This window comes from Castor canadensis, chromosome 1, assembly GCF_047511655.1.
Source record: "Castor canadensis chromosome 1, mCasCan1.hap1v2, whole genome shotgun sequence".
In the NCBI taxonomy this organism is placed as follows: Eukaryota; Metazoa; Chordata; class Mammalia; order Rodentia; family Castoridae; genus Castor; species Castor canadensis.
Window position 1 is genome coordinate 184,073,269 of NC_133386.1, and position 13,571 is coordinate 184,086,839.

General features: G+C 39.9%; 1 non-coding gene across 1 annotated transcript; it reads right to left on the bottom strand.

Annotated features, from left to right (window-relative positions):
• Positions 1 to 1,093: 1,093 nt before the first annotated feature.
• Positions 1,094 to 1,166, bottom strand: Trnaa-ugc (transfer RNA alanine (anticodon UGC)). Its single transcript has one exon. It is a non-coding gene; the product is annotated as a tRNA-Ala (tRNA).
• Between the last annotated feature and the right edge of the window lie 12,405 nt (positions 1,167 to 13,571).

Here is a 13,571-nt window from a genome sequence, read left to right on the forward strand (position 1 = left end):
AGATCTCCCATGCTCATGGATTGGTAGAATCAACATAGTAAAAATGTCGATACTCCCCAAAGTAATCTACATGTTTAATGCAATTCCCATCAAAATTCCAATGACATTCATTAAAGAGATTGAAAAATCTACCGTGAAATTTATATGGAAACACAAGAGGCCACGAATAGCCAAGGCAATACTCAGTCAAAAGAACAATGCAGGAGGTATCACAATACCTGACTTCAAACTATATTACAAAGCAATAACAAGAAAAACAGCATGGTACTGGCACAAAAACAGACATGAAGACCAGTGGAACAGAATAGAGGATCCAGATATGAAGCCACACAACTATGAGCAACTTATCTTTGACAAAGGAGCTAAAAATATACAATGGAGAAATAGCAGCCTCTTCAACAAAAACTGCTGGGAAAACTGGTTAGCAGTGTGCAAAAAACTGAAACTAGATCCATGTATATCACCCTATACCAAGATTAACTCAAAATGGATCAAGGATCTTAATATCAGACCCAAACTCTTAAGTTGATACAAGAAAGAATAGGAAATACTCTGGAGTTAGTAGGTATAGGTAAGAACTTTCTCAATGAAACCCCAGCAGCACAGCCACTAAGAGATAGCATAGATAAATGGGACCTCATAAAACTAAAAAGCTTCTGTTCATCAAAAGAAATGGTCTCTAAACTGAAGAGAACACCCACAGAGTGGGAGAAAATATTTGCCAATTATACATCAGACAAAGGACTGATAACCAGAATATACAGGGAACTTAAAAAACTAAATTCTCCCAAAACTAATGAACCAATGAAGAAATGGGCAAGTGAACTAAACAGAACTTTCTCAAAAGAAGAAATTCAAATGGCCAGAAAACACATGAAAAAATGCTCACCATCTCTAGCAATAAAGGAAATGCAAATTAAAACCACACTAAGATTCCACCTCACCCCTGTTAGAATAGCCATCATCAGCAACACCACCAACAACAGGTGTTGGCGAGGATGCGGGGAAAAAGGAACCCTCTTACACTGTTGTTGGGAATGTAAACTAGTACAACCACTCTGGAAAAAAATTTGGTTTTGCTTTCTTTTTTTTTTGGCAGTCCTGAGGTTTGAACTCAGGGCTTCATGCTTGCAAGGCAGACACTCTACCACTTGAGCCACACTTCCAGTGGAAAAAAATTTGGAGGCTACTTAAAAAGCTGGACATCGATCTACCATTTGATCCAGCAATACCACTCTTGGGGATATACCCAAAAGACTGTTACTCCAGAGGCACCTGCACATCCATGTTTATTGCGGCACTATTCACAATAGCCAAGTTATGGAAACAGCCAAGATGCCCCAGCACAGATGAATGGATTAAGAAAATGTGGTATCTATACACAATGGAATTCTATTCAGCCATGAAGAAGAACGAAATGTTATCATTCGCTGGTAAATGGATGGAACTGGAGAACATCATTCTGAGTGAGGTTAGCCTGGCCCAAAAGACCAAAAATCGCATGTTCTCCCTCATATGTGGACATTAGATCAAGGGCAAACACAACAAGGGGATTGGACTATGAGCACATGATAAACGCGAGAGCACACAAGGGAGGGGTGAGGATAGGTAAGACACCTAAAAAACTAGCTAGCATTTGTTGCCCTTAATGCAGAGAAACTAAAGCAGATACCTTAAAAGCAACTGAGGCCAATAGGAAAAGGGGAACAGGTACTAGAGAAAAGGTTAGATCAAAAAGAATTAACCTAGAAGGTAACACCCACGCACAGGAAATCAATGTGAGTCAATGCCCTGTATAGCTATCCTTATCTCAACCAGCAAAACCCCTTGTTCCTTCCTATTAATGCTTATACTGTCTCTACAACAAAATTAGAGATAAGGGGAAAATAGTTTCTGCTGGGTATTGGGGGGGGGAGCGGGAGGGGGTGGAGTGGGTGGTAAGGGAGGGGGTGGGGGCAGGGGGGAGAAATGAACCAAGCCTTGTATGCACATATGAATAATAAAAGAAAAAAAAAACAAAAAAAAAAAAACCAAAAAAAAAAAAACCAAAAATATCCTTCAAAAATGAGGAAGAAATTAAGATATTCTCAGGCAAATAAGAATTGAGAAGCATCCTGGCTGTCAGATATGCTGTGTAAGAATTTCTAAAGGAAATCCTTCAGACTGAGATGAAATGATGCCAGACAATAACTTTAGTCCTGAAAAAAGAATCCTGAACTCCAAAGGCAACTACAGAGGTGAATAAAACAGACTTTGTTTTCCTCTCATCTGATTTAAAAGGCAATTGCTTAAAGCAGTAATTATAAATGTATCTTGATGGGTACATAATTTGTAACTATGTGACTTGAATGGCAATAACAACACAAAGGAGGAGCGGAGGAGTGGAGATAAATGGAAGTTTTCTTATGTATTATTGCCATTCAGTTGGTGTTAACTTGATCTATTTTCTATAATGTAAGTTGTGGAGTTATACTCCAATTAAAAGGCAGGGACTGGCAGAATAGATAAAAAAACATAACGCAAACATATGCTGTCTACAAGGGAGATACTTCAGGTTCTTAGACAAAATAAGTTGAGAGCATAGAAAATAAATCCTATGCAAATAGCATGAAATTATTGTATTTTAGCTAATATCAGACAAAATAAGCGTTAAAGCATATAGAGACCCCAAAGGATATTTTATAATGATGAGTAGTTGATCCATCAAGGTATCATAGACACATCTACAGCTAATAACAGAGCTGCAAAATATATGCAGCAAAAAACAGTCACCTAAATAATAGAAGAGAGAATAGAAAATAAATAAATAAATGAAGAGACACAATAACTTTAGATTTCAATCTCTGACTTTCATATGGGTATGCAACTAGGAAGAAGTTTATTCAACAAGTTAGGATGTACATTAGGATATAAAACAAGAATCAATAAATTTAAAAGAATTGACAATATAACACATGTTCTCCACAATTTAATGAAATTAAAAATCATAATAGTGAAGGAACAGACTGCAGGAGGTTCCAAAAGGTGATAAGTGGTCAAGGAGACATCTCTCCTCCCTAGGGAATGCCCATCTGCATCTGAAAGGCAGGCAATACAAAAAAAGGCTATAAAACCCCACTCCCCATCCTGACTCACAGGATCACCAGTTTCTGGGTCCCCCTGTGTTCCCCAATATGCAAGTTTTCTCTTCTCTTCTCTACAAATAAAATGTTTCCAACCTCTGCTGTTAGAGTCTGTCTGTGCTTTCATTCTCAGAGCAGGCTTAAGAACCCTGAGCACCTGAAATTCCTGGGCATGTCATCCATGCACCATATTTGGCGACCATGAAGGGACCAGCCAGCACCTGAGGTTGGTATAGGTTGTGCCAAACTGGGAAAGACTGCCTAGAAACGTGACTGTGAGCATCCTGCACTCTGGTGGAGTCTATTTTCCAGGAGAGACACTCCACCATGGCCTAGCTACAGTGGAACTCTTAGGTCTACCTTTTATCTCTCTTGCTCTGTCTTTTTAAGGAGGGTTTCTCCCTTGGGAAACTGAGGAAAAGCTCTGAGCCCATTACAGCTGTAAGGCAGGCAATCTGATGAAACTCAGACACCAGGCAGGGGATTATACAGCACTGCCAATGCTATGTGGGTGGAACTCAACTTCAGTGCACCAAGGCCTTTTCTTTTTCCTCTCCTTAAACTCTAACTCTATCTTTCAAGATCTGACCCACTTAAGAAGAGGTTGGAAAACAGCCCAAAAAGGTGTTCTGGCTGGGGCCACTCAAAGGCTGCAGATGCAACTTCCTGACCCACCCTCAGGTGGCTAAATGTGGGACCCCTCCAGCCATGTCCATGGCAAACAGACAATCAGATCTCTTATGCATCCTTCATGGTTTCCATAGCCTGACAGTGGATGTCACCCCTTGCTTCCAGTGCTCCAGTACTGCCCCTGGGCAGGATTGACCTGGACAGCAGTGATGACCAATAATCCTTCCTGTCTTGAGCCTGGAAACTCTCTTTTTCCCCAACCCTCAGCCTCTCCTTCCCCTTTCCCAGGCAGTTCAGGGTGAGTGTGCACCCCTCCTCCCTTTGCTCTAAAGAGCAGTGAGCTTCTTCCCTCAGGGAGTTTGGGAAAAATCCCTACAGGCACCAGTAAGTGGTAATCTCCAATTTAGGCTTAAGTGTCTTTGCCAAGCATCAGGTTAACTGGTTAAACAGGTTCTGCAGCCTGCCCTCAGGGAAAGAAAATAAAACAGTTTAAAGGCAAAAACCTCAGGTCTCCATTTTTGCCCCTTACCAGAGCAAAAGCCTTCAGATGCTGTCTCTCTCTTTTCATAAAAAGCATGTATGTCTCACAGAATATATAGGGGGACAAAAGTCTACTTCATCAAGAGTCCCCATCCATGCCTCTATGGGGTCCTCCCTCTGGCCATGCAAGCCCTCTTGGTTACTTTGATAGAGTCTTTTTTTAAATTATAAGCCTTCAGCTGGTAGAGAAGAACTAAGCCTACCTGGGTCACAGGGAAAACAGGCAAGTTGAAATAGATGAGAGATTGGTCAAAAATCATTTCAGGGGAGTGGGTGCACCTGAAATGTCTGTTAATCCTCCACAACTTTACCCACAAGTGGCAGTGGAAGGAGCAAGGTAGAGCGGGATGTCCTCTCCTACTAGAGTTTTTCCTCATCTGGGGATGCCTAGATAAAAGGAGAAACCTCTGTTAAGGTGACCGATTTTCCCTTGTTTCTCTTTTTTTAGATGGGGAATCAAGCCTCAAGGATCCAGGAAGAATCCCCCCTTGTCTGCTTATTAAAACATTGGAAAGATCTTGATCCAAAAAGTCTTCAGCAAAAGTGACTCAAGTTATACTGCACCTGGGCTTGGCCACAGTATCCTCTGGGAGATGAGGAAAGATGGCCAGAAGAAAGGAGCATTAATTATAACACCATTCTTCAATTAGATATGTTCTGTAAAAAGGAAGGAAAGTGGACTGAAGTTCCACATTTCCAACTGTTCTTTTTCCTAAGAGATCACCTAGAATGGCTGAACAAATGCAGGCTAGATACCCAGACTATAGTAACTCTTTGCAAAAAGCCCCCAAACTCCCTTGAATAAAAATACCCATCTAATGCTCCATCAGATCCACTACTTCCCCCTTACCCAGCTAACCCACACACCAGACATGGTCCCACAGGACTCTATCCCCTCCAGTTAATTCCTGGAGGAGATAGGGTTCATGTTTCTTTTAGAGTGAGTGAACTTAAAGAAATAAAAAAGGATTTAGGAAATTACACAGAAAACCCAGATCAGTACATCCAGGCATTTAGAGAAGTCAGCCAAAACTTTGAACTGAGCTAAAAAGTTGTAATGCTATTGCTATCTCAGACCCTCACTTCTCTGGAGAAACAGTGGGTATTAGATTGGGCAGTCACAGCTGGAGACAATTATCACTTAGATAAAAGCAGCCTTACAGGCCTGTCTCAGACTGGGCCCTCACAGGAGGAGGAGGAAGAGGGGGAGGGAGAAGAAAGATAAAGGCATTGGATACCTAGAAGGGAGCCTCAATTCCCAATTCCAAAAGGAGATCAGGCAATGTTTAGGTATGACCCTAAGTGGGACCCTGAAAATGACAAGGATGAATGGAGTCATAACCATTTCATCCACTGCATTCTTGAGGGTCTAAGGAGATCCAAGGAAAAACCTCTTAATTACTCCCAAGTCACAGCTATACTGCAAGGACTCTTAGAAACCCCAGTAGCTTTCCTACAGAGACTTAAGGATGCTTTACAAAAGCATACCAACATTATACCAGAGTGACAGGAAGAGGAAATCATACTAAAAGAGAAGTTTCTAACACAGTCAGCACCAGATATCCATAAAAAGCTCCCAAAACTGGTGGCTGAAGGGAGCAGAGATCTAGAGATCTAGACCAATTGATCCACGTAGCCATGTTTGTATACTATATTAGGGACTTAGAAAAAGGAAAGAAGAACCTAGAAAAGGAAAAGAGAAAAGAGAAGTGGCAGGAGGCACTGATTGCAGCGCTCAGAGAGGCTCCCCCAGGGCAAAGTCCAAACCCAAGGACATGCTTTCAATGTGAACAGGCAGGCCATTTTAGGAGGCAGTGCCCCTGGAGAAAGCTACCTCCAGGACCCTGCCCCATTTGTTGGGGGAAAACATAGGAAGGCACATTTTCCCTAGTTCCCAGGGGAACCGAGGCCAGAGCTTCCCACCCAATGATGGGTCCTGGGGCCTCTCATCCAGGCTCTGTAGCCACTGTAAAAGCAGAGGAGCCCTGGGATAAACACAAGGTCAGCCTCCTTATCAATACTGGAACCAGTATCCCAGCTATGCCTTTCTCTCCCGGACCCAGGTCCTCTAAGAAAATCACTGTTTGAGGCATATCAGGCCAGCCTCTAGAGTGTTATTTCACTCAGCCTTGAGCTTGCTCCTGGGGAGATTTCCATTTCTGTCACTCCTTCTTAATTGTCCTAGAAACCCCTACTCCTCTGCTAGGGCAAGACCTTCTATCTAAACATCCTAGCAGATAGAGGATATAAAAATCTCTAAAGAAAAAGCCCAACTGTCTCAGTCTAGGGTTACATATTTAGGTCTTGTCCTGGAGAAAGAAATGAGGGATCTAGAAGATAGAACCTTTCCAATCTTGGTGTTTCCTCTACCTAAAACTGTAAAACAATTGAGAATCTTTTTGGGGTGACAGGATACTGTAGAATTTAGATCCTGGGATATGCAGACTTAGCCAAGCCCTTATATCACAACCTTGAGGAAGCACAGAAGGATTCCCAGCCTTTATTGAATGGGATGATGAGTCAGAAAATGAATCCCACCAATTAAAAAAGGCCCTTGTGACAGCTCCAGCCCTGGGTCTCCCAGTACAAGAAAAATTTCAATTATATGTCTATTTAAAGGGAGGACTTGCTTTGGGAATGGTGACTCAGCTCTGTGGCATCACTCCCCAGCCAGTAGGATACTTAAGTAAATAATTAGATCAGGTAGCCAAAGGATGGCCAGTATATCTTTGAGCAGTCACTGCAGTTAACCTTCTACTGCCTAAATCTCAGAAACTTATCCTAAACTAGCCCCTAACAGTTTACGTCCCACTCAACCTAGGGGGAATTTTAAACTCAAAAGGAGAACTTTGGCTATCTGGCAGGCATATATTAAAATAGTAGGCCCCACTTCTGGGAGGGACAGAAATAACTTTAAGGAGCTGTCGGAGCCTAATTCCTGCATCCTTTCTACCATAGGCAGAGGGAAATCCTGAACATTTGTGTGAGGAGGTGCTTATGGAAAATTATGTTGCCCTACCTAACTTAACTGATCAGCCCCTAAATTATACACTGATGGCAGTTCCTTTGTCAAGAATGGTGTCAAACATGAAAGGTTTGCAGTTGTGACAGAATTTGGCACCCTCACATCAGGTCCTCTTCTTCCTAATACAAGTGCTCAATTGGCAGAATTAGTGGCCCTAACAGAAGTCCTAAGACTGTCAAAAGAACAGAGAGTAAACATGTGTACATATTCTAAGTATGTCTTCCTGATCCTGCATGATCATGCAGCCATTTGGAAGGAAAGGGAAATGTTAACTACAACAGGAACAGCTTCCCATAGGGATAAAAGGGAGATTACATTAATAGTTTTAGGGATAATAGCATTAGTTGCAGCCCTTGCTGGAATTAGCTATGGGGTGATTGCCAATCATGTAACTGCAAAAATCCTAACCAAAGTGGTAGAGGACACCTCAGACCAGGTAGGCCTTGCCATTAAGGATATGCAAAGGTCTTTGTTGTCCCTTGCCTGTATGGTAATGGACCACCGCCTGGCCCTAGATTTTCTTTTGGTCAAATAAGGCAGGGTATGTGCCATTGCCAATACTTCCTGTTGCACATATATAAACACTTCAGACATTGTAGAGGAATGTGCAGATTACATTCTCCAACAGGCTAAGTGGCTCTGGGAGCAATTTCTTGAAACTCAGGTTTCTACTCAGGTATGGGACCAAATAAAATCCTGGCTCCCCTCCAGGACTTGGTTCCTACCCTTTCTGGGGCCTATAGTTGCCTGTAGTTGCTTGTGTTTGGGACTTGCATTTTCAACTTACTTGTCAAGTTTGTTTCTTCTCACCTAGAATCCATCAAACTACAAGTGCCTCTGGTGGAGATGAAAATGACCCACTACCGTGGTCCCCTTGACGACCCCTCTCATGGTCAGCCCTGATGCTGCAGGCCCCTTCATCGCCCTCTGTCAGCAGGAAGCAGTTACTGAAAAGACTTTGTAGTCCCTATTCCTAACAGCAGTTAGGGCAACCGTTGAGAGGGGGGATTGAAGGATGGACTGCGGGAGGTCCCAAAAGGTGATAAGTGGTCAAAGAGACATGTCTCCTCCCTAGGGAATGCCCATCTGCATCTGAAAGGCAGGCAATACAAAAAAGGCTATAAAACCCCACTCCCCACCCAGACTCATGGGATCACCAGTTTCTGGGTCCCCCTGGATTCCCCAATATGCCATGTTTTTCTTCTCTTCTCTACAAATAAATTCTCTACAAATAAAATGTTTCTGACATCTGCTGTTAGAGTCTGTCTGTGCTTTCATTCTCAGAGCAGGCTCAAGAATCCCGAGCACCTGAAATTCCTGCGCATGTCATCTGTGCATAAATAGGAGGGAAACTGGGAAATTCACAAATATATAGAAATTAAACATCACATTACCATATATCTGATGAGTCAAAGAGGCAATCACAAAGAAAATTAGCAAATTCTTTGAGATGAGAGAAAATGAAAACATGACATACCATGATCCATGGAATGTCCTGAAGACTGTGCTTAGTGGGACATTTCTTTTAAGGTTTATGTTTTCAAAAAGAGAGGAACTAGATGTAACTCAGTGCTAAAGTGCTTGCCTAACATTTGTGAGGCCTTGGGTTTGATCCCTGGGCTGGGTGTGGGGGGCAGAGGAGGAGGAGGAGAAAAAGAAAGAGGAGGGAAAGAGAGAGAGAGAAAGAGAGGAAGAAAGAAAGAGAGAGAGAGAGAGAGAGAAAGAGAGAGAGAGAGAGAGAGAGAGAGAGAGAGAGAGAGAGAGAGAGAGAGAGAGAACCTGTCTCAAGAATGAGGGTGGGGCAAGGAGTTGAAATCTCTTTTTTTATCTCTAGCCGAAGAACCTAAGAACCATTTACACCCCAATGCCCAGTGTTTATAGATATTATCATCTAGGGGTTTTCTATAAAATATGGTCTGCAATTGAACCTATGAATTTCTTATTGCTAATTTAAACCTCCAGGCCAGGATAGAAAAAGCACATAAACCCAGTTAACAACCAAGTCAGTCACAATATAAAAATTAAATTGATGGAAATAAAACAGGCAATTGAAACCACCAATTAGCCTATCAAGAACATAGTTGCCCAGCTCCAAGTGGAATGATGGAAAGAAGATGGAATGTAAGCTACACTCCTCAAAAAAATAAATTGATAGAAGACTTGGTGGGAAATGGACATCCAGTTCCTGACCCCAAAAAAACAATGATAAATGTCACTAATGAGCCCAGGGATGTCCTCAAAAAAGTCCCTCAAAGAGGAAATCATGGAAGAAATCACTGAGAATTCATAGAGAAGATACTAGATGTGGTTAACCGGAAAATACAAGATGAATTCAAGAAATTTCAAAACACCAAAAATGAAGAACATGAGAAGACAAAGAAACAAATGAACTTAGAGAGTACTTCAACACACACCAAAGTGAAGCATAGTATAATATAAAAAAAGAGATATATGAATTAAAGAAGACAACATAAAATATAAAAGAGAAGTTGAATAATGATATAGAAAATCTGAGAAAAGAATCAAACAGAATTCCTAGAAATAAAAATTTCCTTTAGTCAAACAAAAAACACAGACTTCCCCAGACTAGAACAAGCAGAAGACAAAATCTCAGAGCTCAAGGAAAAAATAGAGATTAAAGAAAAAAACAGAAGAACTCTTAGTGTAACATCTGAAGAGCTGTGAAAGGAAGATGAAAGAATTAAACAACTCATCAAAAGGACTAAACCTGAGAATCAGGAGCATTGAAGGAGAAGAGGTGCAAGCAAAAGTGATGTGTAATATATTCAATAAACTAAAAATAGAAAATCTCCCAAACCTTGAGAAAGTTTTGCCCATTCAGGTACAGGAAGCCTCCAGGACACCAAACAGACTTGACCAAAATAGAACTTCTCTACAGCATATTATAATTAAAATAACAAGCACAGAGAACAGAGAAAGAATATTGACAGCTGTAAGAGAGAAAAAACAAATAACATATAAAGGTAAACCTATCAGAATAACAGAAGATTTGTCAACAGAAATGTTAAAAGCAAGAAGTGCACAGAATGAGGTGTATCAGGCACTGATTGAAAATAATTTCAAACCTAGGACACTCTACTCAGTAAAACTATCATTAAAAAATGACAGAGGAATAAAAGTCTTCCAGGATAAACAGAAACTAAAATAATATATGAACACCAAGTCACCATTACAGAAGATTCTATAAGGAATTCTGCACATAGGATGTGAAAGCAAAAATTTCACAAGAGGAGGGGGATTATTAATTCACAGGAGAAGAAAAGCCAAGTAATCAGACAGTACCATTCATTCGGCTGTACAAAATCAAGTCCTTAAACAACTAAATGGCAGGAATCACCACATACTATTAATATTAACACTGAATGTCAATGGACTCAATTCCCTCATCAAAAGCCACCAACTGGTAAACTGGATTAAAAAGGAAGATCTGAATATCTGTTGTTAACAAGAGACTCACCTTATTGACAGAAATAAACACTGGTTTAGGATGAAAGGCTAGAAAAATATTTGCCAAGCTAATGGCCCCACAAAACAGGCAGGAGTAGCAGACAAAGTAGACTTCAAACTTATACTAGTTAAACAAGCAAAGAAGGAAATTTCATACAAATAAAAGGGGCAATATATCAAAAGGAAATAACAACCTATATGCACCCAGTTTCATCTAAAGAAAGGTTAAAGAAGGTGAAAAGATATTCCATGTTGATGGATTGGCAGAATCAACATAGTAAAAATGGCTATATTACCAAAGGCAATGTACATGTTCAATGAAATTCCCATCAAAATCCTAATGACATTCATCACAAAGATTGAAAAATCAACCTTATATTTCATTTGGAAACACAAATGACTATGAATAGCCAAGGCAGTACTAAGCAAAAAGAGCAATGCTGGGAGTATCATAATACCCGACTTCAAACTATACTACAAAGCCATAGCAATAAAAACAGCATGGTACTGACACAAAAACAGGTATGAAGACCAGTGGAACAGAATAGAGGACCTGGATATGAATCCAAGCAGCTTTTCCCACCTCAATTTTGACAAAGGAGCCAAAAACATATGATGGAGAAAAGGCAGACTCTTCAACAAATGTTGCTGGGAAAAGTGGTCATTTGCCTGCAGAAAACTGAAACTAGTTCCATGCCTTTCACCCTGTACTAGTATTAATTCAAAGAGGATTAAGGACCTTAATATCAGATCTGAAAACTTGAGTTTAGTTCAGAAAAGAGCAGGAAATACACAGGAAGCAACAGAAGATATATGCAAGTACTTCCTCTGTAGAATTCAAGTGGACCAGCACCTAAAAGAAAGGATTGATAAGTGGGCCTACAAGAAATTAAAAATCTTCTGAACAACAAAAGAAAAGATCTCTAAATTGAAGAGACCACCCACAGAATGGGAGAAAATCTTTGCTAGCTACACATTAGACAAGGGACTGATAACCAGAATATAAAGGGAGCTGAAAAAATGAAATCTCTCCAAAAATAAATGAAATAATAAAGGAGTGGCAGCAGAACTAAACAGAAAATTTTCAAAGGAAGACCCAAATGGCCAAAAAACACAAAAAATGCTCACCATCCCTGGCCATTCAGGAAATGCTAATGAAAAACCACACTGAGATTCCACCTCACCCCTGTCAGAATTGCTACCATCAAGAACACCAACAACAACACATGTTGGCAAGGATATGGTGAAAAGGAACCCTCATATACTGCTGGTGGGAATGTAAGCTAGTACAACATTCCATAATGTACACTTTACAGAAAACAATATGGAAATTTCTTAAAAAACTAAACACAGATCTGCCATATGATCCAGCAATACCACTCTTAGAGATATACCGGAAGGAATGTGACTCAGGTTATTACAAAGGCCCTTGCACACCTATGCTTATTGCAGCATTATTCACAATAACCAAGGTATAGAACCAGCCAAGATACCCCACTACCGAAGAATGAATTAAGAAAATGTGTTATTTACACACAACAGAATTTTATTCAGTCACAAAGAAAATTGAAATTTTGTCTTTCTCGAGTAAATTATTAGAACTGGAGAATATCATCTTAAATGAAGTTAGGTTCAAAAGACCAAAAATCACATGTTCTCCTTCATATGTGGATGATAGACCTGAAGCAAATGCAGAAATATTATTGGATGTGGGCATACACTAAGGGGAGAGAGTGCACAGGAGAATAAGGAAAGGGAAGGAAACCTAAAACTTGATTTTGGTTGATATACTCACTGTATAGAAGCAAATATAGTAATCATATGCTGGCAGAGACTATTGTGGGAAGGGGCCTAGAAAGTAGTGAAGAGGTCTGGTAGAGATGAACCAATGTGAGTTGCAATACACATATGCATGGTAACAATGCTAGGAATCTCTCTGTATAGCTATGTTTATCTCAAACTAGCAAAAATGCTATGTTTTTCTTATTATCTCTTATGTTTTCAGTTTGACAAAATTGGAGAAAAGGATGAAACAGGTTCTGCCCAGAGAAGGGAAGAGTGGGAGTTAGCCCAAACAATGTGTACACATGTAAGTAAATGTAAAAAACAATACAATAAAAATAAACAAATAACTTCATCCAAAAGAAAAAAAATCCATATCAAGATGGCTTCAATGTTGAATTTTATTATTAAAAGAGAATCAACAGACCCAAACATTGTATGCACATATGAATAAAAGAAAAAAAAAGAATCAACAGTAATCCTTCATGAACATTTCCAGAGGCAGTTTCACAACTTTTTGTGTGAAACCATTATTCTGATACCAAAACCACACAAAAGTATTGTAAGGAAAGAAAACAATACTTTTATGAATATAGGTGCATAAATTCTCCATAAAAGGCTAGTATATTTCATTCATTAGTTTATAAAAACTTTTCCTCATTATGACCAGTGGAGCTTGTACCAGGAATGGAGGTTGTTTCAATATATAAATACCAATCAATATAATATATCATATTAATTGGATAAAGGAAATAGTGTACAGTAATGCTAGTTTCTATTGATAACTGCTATTACTATACATTTTCTGGTTCTCCATCCACTGCATAGCCATACAAGCAATATAGCATATACATGTTTTAACTTTTATGCTATGTGATTTACACAACATCCTGTCCTCCAGACTGCAGAATAACTGCTGTACTATGAGCTTGTAAGATGTGTGCACATATTGGCTGTGCAAATCTCCACTGTTCTTGGGATACTATGTGTGTAGAAAATTTAAA